We start from the raw sequence: 6,000 nt of genomic DNA on the forward strand, positions 1-6,000 counted from the left end.
GGCGTTTACCTTTGCGAATCATCTCCAGCCCTTTCTGGAGTCACACAAAGAACACACAAGACCCTCTCGGATGTCTCCCCTCCTCCACCCCGAGCTCCCGGTACTGGGCACAACCCCTGGCACAGAAACTGAAGTGTGAGCTGTGTCGGAGAACCAACGAATTTATGCAAGGAACAGTCCACAGTAGAAAAGGGAACAGCCTGAGCAGAATGAGGACACAAGGCAGCAAAACATCCCCGGGCACCAAATGCTGCCCCCTCCCTCGTGGCAGCGTCCAGCTTCACACTTGACTTAGGGTGACACACTTGTGGGACCACAAGTGACTTAGGGACCACACGAGTGGGGGGCTTTAGGCTGAGAACTCCAGGCTGGAAAAACAGGGACTCCTTGTGAGCCTGAAAGTCCACCCCCTCGTGGCAAAGAGGCCACGAGGGTGAAAAGGGATGTGTGCAGAGCAGGTGTTTTCCTGGGCAGAGTCAAAGGCAGATTCCAGGGATGTACCAAGAGCTGCCCAGGGAAGACAGAAGCATTAGGTGGACAAGGGCCCGAATTTACACCTTGTTGATAAAAACCACCTGACATGCTCTGCTTTCTTTTTTTTTTTTAAATGCTTATTTATTATTTTGAAAGAGAGAGAGAGACAGAGCACAAGTGGAGGAGGGGCAGAGAGAGACAGAGAGGGAGACACAGAATCCGAAGCAAACTCCAGGCTCCGAGCTGTCAGCACAGAGCCTGATGAGGGGCTTGAACCCACGGACCGTGAGATAGTGACCTGAGCTGAAGTTGGCCGCTTAACCAACGGAGCCACCCAGATGTCCCATCTGCTTTCTATTCAGAAGGGACACACTTCATTGTCGTTTTCAAGCATTTCCTCTGAGATCCTGAGTTTTGTATTCCTGTTTCTGTGCACTGACCCTGGCAGCCCTGGAAGGGGGTGGTGGGACAGGGTGGGCAGTGGGGTGGCCCAGGTCTCCAGGTCCTGAAGGGAGGAGCCTCATCTGCTCCTGAGCCACGGCTGGGGGTGGGGAGGGCACCCTCGGTCCCCACGCCGGCCAGGCTGGGCCACTCCAGCTACTCCCAAGAAATGCCGCTGCCTAGAGGTGGAGACCGCAGTGGAGACCGCAGTTAACTGGCTCTGGGTCCGCCTCTCCCGTCAGATCCAGTTTTCCAGGCTAGCAATGCCCCGCTCACCCGTCCTCTCCCAGCACACACCACGTGGGCATCCTCCAGCGGCTGACACTGTAGTTGGTGCCCGGCACCGTTTCCCCGCCCCCACCCCCAGCCCCAGAGATCACATGGCCTGCCGCCCACCAGCTCTCGAGCACCCCAAGACTGAGGGGAGTGCCCACAGGAGGTCCTGTGGCCTCAAGCTAAAGCCCCCATTCAGGGCGGTCACATCAGCAACCCAGAGACACACAGCCTACCAGGAGAGAAGATGAGAGGCAGAGAAAATGAAACCGCAGTCCAGAAAAGAGGGAAACCAGAGGAGGGGCTGTCTGCCAGCATCCCAGGTCCTGGGGGAGCCGGGCGGCCTGCAACTGTTTGCTGCAGAAGTTTCCTTTCCCTCCTAACTCTCCTTTCACTTAACCTAATTGGAGAAGCTTCCTGTTCCCCTGTAAGAAAATAATCCCGAAGACGTGGGTCAGGGCCCTCCCTGTTCACCAAGCCACGCCCACCGCTCCCAGCTCATTAAGGTTGAGACACGTCTGGGTAAGCGTGGGTGGGTGGGTGGGTGGGTGGGGAGAGCTGGCCGGGAAGCCAAGGCACAGCCAGCTGGGGGGGGTGCCGGGAGCCAGAAAGTGCTTGGACTTTGCACTTGGGCAACCGGGGTGGTGTCTGAGGAAGGCACGGCCCAAACCAGGCTTTAGTGAAACGCACATGGTAGCGTGTCCCCCAGGCACCCGGTAGGTGCTTGACGCACGAAAGGCCAACAGGGAAACCTCTCTGCCCCGATGTCCTCATCTGTAAAATGCAGGCAGCGTCGTGAAGATATCCACAAACGGAAACACGCATTTAGAGAGCTCGCCGACGGTTCCTGGCACAGAGTAAGCCCTCGGTATGTGTTGTTTTCTTAAAAACCTACACGAAAGCTGGGGTTCCCCATCCCCCTCAAGAGCCATCAGGCAGGTGGTAGGGTCTGAACGTTTGTGACTACCCCCCCCCCCCAACCTCCACATTCATATGTTGAAACCTAAGCCTTGGGAGGTGACAGGGTCAGGAGGGAGGGGCCCTCCAGGACAGGATCAGTGTCCTCATAAAAGGGACCCCGGACCATTCCGCAACCCTTTCTGCCGTGTGTGAATACAGGAAGTGTGCGACCCGGAAGAGGGCCTCCCCTGGAACATGCTGGCACCCTGATCTTGGACTTCCAGACTCCAGAACCGTGAGAAATCGATTTCTGCTGGGTATAAGCCACCTGGTCCGTGGTATTTTGTCACCGCCGCTTAGATGAGGCCGGCAGGGAACCAGCAGGGTCAGGAAGGCCACTGGCCCCCTCCTCTGAGCACAGAAGCAGAGGTGCCGGGAGAGGGCATCAGGAGGGCAGGGTCAACCTTCAGGGTGGCGGGCCCAGGGAGGGGACACCAGGAGGGAACTGTCCCCCACGTCAAGGACCAGAATGGAGGGGGCAGCTCTGGGAGAAGGCCGCGGTGAGCGGCCAACAGGCAGGCACGGCTGCCCCAGCACGGACACAAGCTGGGGGACGGGACGAGCCACGTGTGTGTGGACGGGAGCTATGTGGGTAGAGCAGCGATGAACACTGGTCACCCGCCCTGCCACAGCGTACGTACTTCACACACATCCATCCGTTCGGTTCTCACAACAACCCTAAAAGGTGGATACCATAAGCACCCTCACTTTATAGACAGGGAAACTGAGGCAGAGAGGTGCAGTGACTTGTCAGAGGTCACACAGCTAGGAAGGAACAGAGCTGGAATCTGAACCCAGGCTGTCAGGGGCCAGCATCCAAACGCTTAACCGCCAAATCAGGCAGCAGATACTGCAGGGGGGTTGGTACCTCTGTGGGTGGGTCGCCCTCCTTGGGAGTTTGAGCTCCGGGTGCAGAATTCCAGAGAGCACCTTCCCAGCCTGCCAGGTGCACCTAGAAGCTTGCTGGTGCAAAAGCTCATGTGAGCCGAGGCTCTTCCCAGGTTCCCTCTGCAAGGTCCCTGCCTTTGAAGCTCCACTCCAACCCTCCCCCCTCCACCAGAGCCCATACCCCAACGTCTCTCCTGGGCCAGACACTGCGGGTGCCAGCGCAATCTGGGCTTATAGCCCCTGGAGGAAGGTGCCTGGCCACCCCCTCCACCCCCCCCCCCCCGGCCCTCCATGTGCAAAAGTAGAAGGGACAGGGGCACCCGGGTGGCTCGGTCGGTTGAGCTGCCAACTTCGGCTCAGGTCATGATCTCACGGCTCGTGAGTTCGTGCCCTACATCGGGCTCTGTGCTGACCGCTCAGAACCTGAAGCCTGCTTTCGATTCTGTGTCTTCCTCTCTCTCTGCCCCTCCCCTGCTTGTGCTCTGTCTCTCTCTCCTCTCTCTCTCAAAAATAAATAAGCATTAGGGGCGCCTGGGTGGCTCCGTCGGTTAAGCGTCCGACTTCCGCTCAGGTCATGATCTCACCGTCCTTGAGTTCGACCCCCCCCCCCCCCCCCCCCCCCGTCAGGCTCTGTGCCGACAGCTCAGAGCCTGGAGCCTGCTTCGGATTCTGTGTCTCCCTCTCTCTCTGCCCCTCCCCTGCTCATGCTCTCTCTCTGTCTCAAAAATAAATAAAAACATTTAAAAATAAACATTAAAAAAATTTTTTTTAAAAGTAGAAGAGACAGAACAATCCCTTCCCTCAAACCCCATGCCCCAATCACCTAAATCCTTTACTGTTCCTCCTTCCCATCAGCCAGGAGGCCTCCTTTTAGGACTCCAAGCACTTACCCCCACTATTTCTCCTGCCTGAAGCTCTTGTGTGGCATCCTGGCAGCAAACTTATGCAGGGCTTAACTTATCAAGCTTCCTGCTCCACCCCATCCTCCAGGCGTCCCTCCTCTGTATTTCCAGCTACCCCACCAAGGCACTCATCAAGCAAGCCACCAAGACTTGCAGGGCTGTGCCCTTTGGGGACAGCGAGGCCCCTGTTCTGTGTACCTGCCAGCTCCTGGCCGTGCTGGGCCAGGTGACAGCAGCTGGATGAATGAAGGGCTCATTGTTTACATTACAACTGGTGAGGAGTCTTGCCCCACGTGGTGTTCCCTGCACTCTCCTCCTCCTCTGCCAGCAGCCCTAGGCCACTGCTACCCCCACTAACCTCCCTTGGGCATCTTACAGGGGTGAGGACATCTCCCCCCTCATATTGGAGAAGCGGGGTATCCAAGGTTGGGAACGCGCTGCTGGGTGTGTGCCTCCCCCCCCCCCCAAGGTGCCCCCTCTGTCCGTCCTTACCAGGGTGGGGCCAGGGCCTGCGTGGCAGTGCCCAGTGGGCACCCGCCCCGCCCAAGCCCCGCCTGAAGGGCCCAAACGGGCGCGCCCTGGAGGCCCAGCAGAGCATCTCGGTGGCGATGGCCCCTCCCTGTGGGGAGGGCAGAAAATCTGCTGCCTCACCAGCTACCAGCGCCAGCCTGGGGGGGCACCCCTGGCGGGATGCCGCCCCGCCCCAGTCTCCCCCATACCCCCTCCACCATGCACTTCGACCAAGTTTTGCAAAGGGAATCGGCCGGGCGACCCCAGCCGGCGGGGCGGGGGCTCCGTGTTCTCCCAGACCCGGGGTCTGGAAAAGGGGGTTGTATGGCCGCGCCCACCGGGCTGTGCCCCCCCCCCCCGCCACATTCCCCCACCGCCTGGGAGCTCAGAGAGCCCTGCGGCGCGTCCGGCCTCCCGGCGCTGCCCTTGAGAGCCGGGACAGGCAGCCCCCACAACAGATGTGCCGAACCCCAGTCTGCGGATGCGGGAGCCGACGGTGCCGGAGATGCCTTCACCGAAGGGACTCGCAGCCCGGGAAACCCCCCCCCCCCCACACCCCAACGCCAGCAGCGTCCTCTCCTCGCCTGCGGGCGACAGGGAAGTTGGGGGTGCACGGAGAGCAGCTCCCGCTCACGCCCACCCGCCGGCCCCCGGCCCTCCGGCCTCTCCCACGCCCCGACAATGCCTGCGGGCGGCCGCCCCGCTGCAGCTCAGGCCGGGCCGCCGCCGCCTCCCGCATCCCTCGCTCCTTTGTTGCCCGGCGAGCCCCCTCCCCCGGGGGCCCTCCGGCCGCTCCTACCTGCGCCCCTCCGGCTGCGGGCTGCGCTGCGGGAGGCCCGGCGCCCGGCCTCCTCCGCTCCCGGCCCGGACGCCGCGGGGGGAGAGGATGCTGCGGCCCCTCCCCGCGCGCCGCTGCCCACCGGCCGCAGCCCCTCCCGGGGCCGGGGCTCCGCGCTCGCGCTCCGGGCCCGGGCCACGCTCCGCGGCCGCAGCCGCAGCCGCGTCCGGGCGGCGGCGGCGGGAAGGCGGGAGGCGCGGATCGAGCAGCCCCGGCCGCCGCCTGCGCGCCCCGCGGCCGAGCCGAGCCGAGCCGAGCTGAGCGGGAGCGGAGCGAGCGGCCCGGCTCCGGGAGGGAACAAAAGGGGCCGGCACTGGGGCGGGCGAGGGAGGGCGGGGCCTGGCGCGGCGGGGGTCAGGCGCGCGTTCACGTGGCCTCGCGTTTCTCCGGCCGCCGCGCCGCGCCGCAAGCGGGCGGGCGGGCGGAAAACGCTGCCGTATACCTTGTCCTCCGCCGGAGGCAGTCAGTTGTGGGGCGTCTGGGGTGCGCCCACACCCGCCTCGGCGATGGTCACCTATCGACGCCGAAATCGTGTTGATGCTCGGCTCACGAGGCTGTCTCAGACCATTGGGAGAGATGCAAACTCGAGATGCTGGGAGAGATGGGGAGGAGCTTCCCCGGAACGCTTCACGGAGGAGGTGACATTTGAACTGGACAGGAACTGATGAGGAGGGGATGATGTAGCCGGTAGAGCCCAGCTGAGAACTCCAGGTC

The 6,000-nt window shown here is 62.2% G+C and overlaps 1 protein-coding gene across 4 annotated transcripts in view; it reads right to left on the bottom strand.

Moving 5' to 3' along the window:
* The window catches only part of CLIP2 (CAP-Gly domain containing linker protein 2), a 74,339-nt gene extending 68,779 nt beyond the window's left edge, over positions 1-5,560 (bottom strand). Inside the window, exon 1 of one of the 4 annotated variants that reach the window (XM_027041909.2) lies at positions 5,248-5,560. The gene's annotated coding sequence lies outside the window, so the exon portion shown is untranslated. Of the gene's footprint in view, positions 1-1,424; positions 1,606-5,247 lie in introns of those variants that run through there. The other 3 variants (XM_027041911.2, XM_027041910.2, XM_053213871.1) reach the window with 3 other exon arrangements.
* Positions 5,561-6,000: the final 440 nt, after the last annotated feature.

The sequence above is a fragment of the Acinonyx jubatus genome, chromosome E3, assembly GCF_027475565.1.
Source record: "Acinonyx jubatus isolate Ajub_Pintada_27869175 chromosome E3, VMU_Ajub_asm_v1.0, whole genome shotgun sequence".
NCBI lineage: Eukaryota > Metazoa > Chordata > Mammalia > Carnivora > Felidae > Acinonyx > Acinonyx jubatus.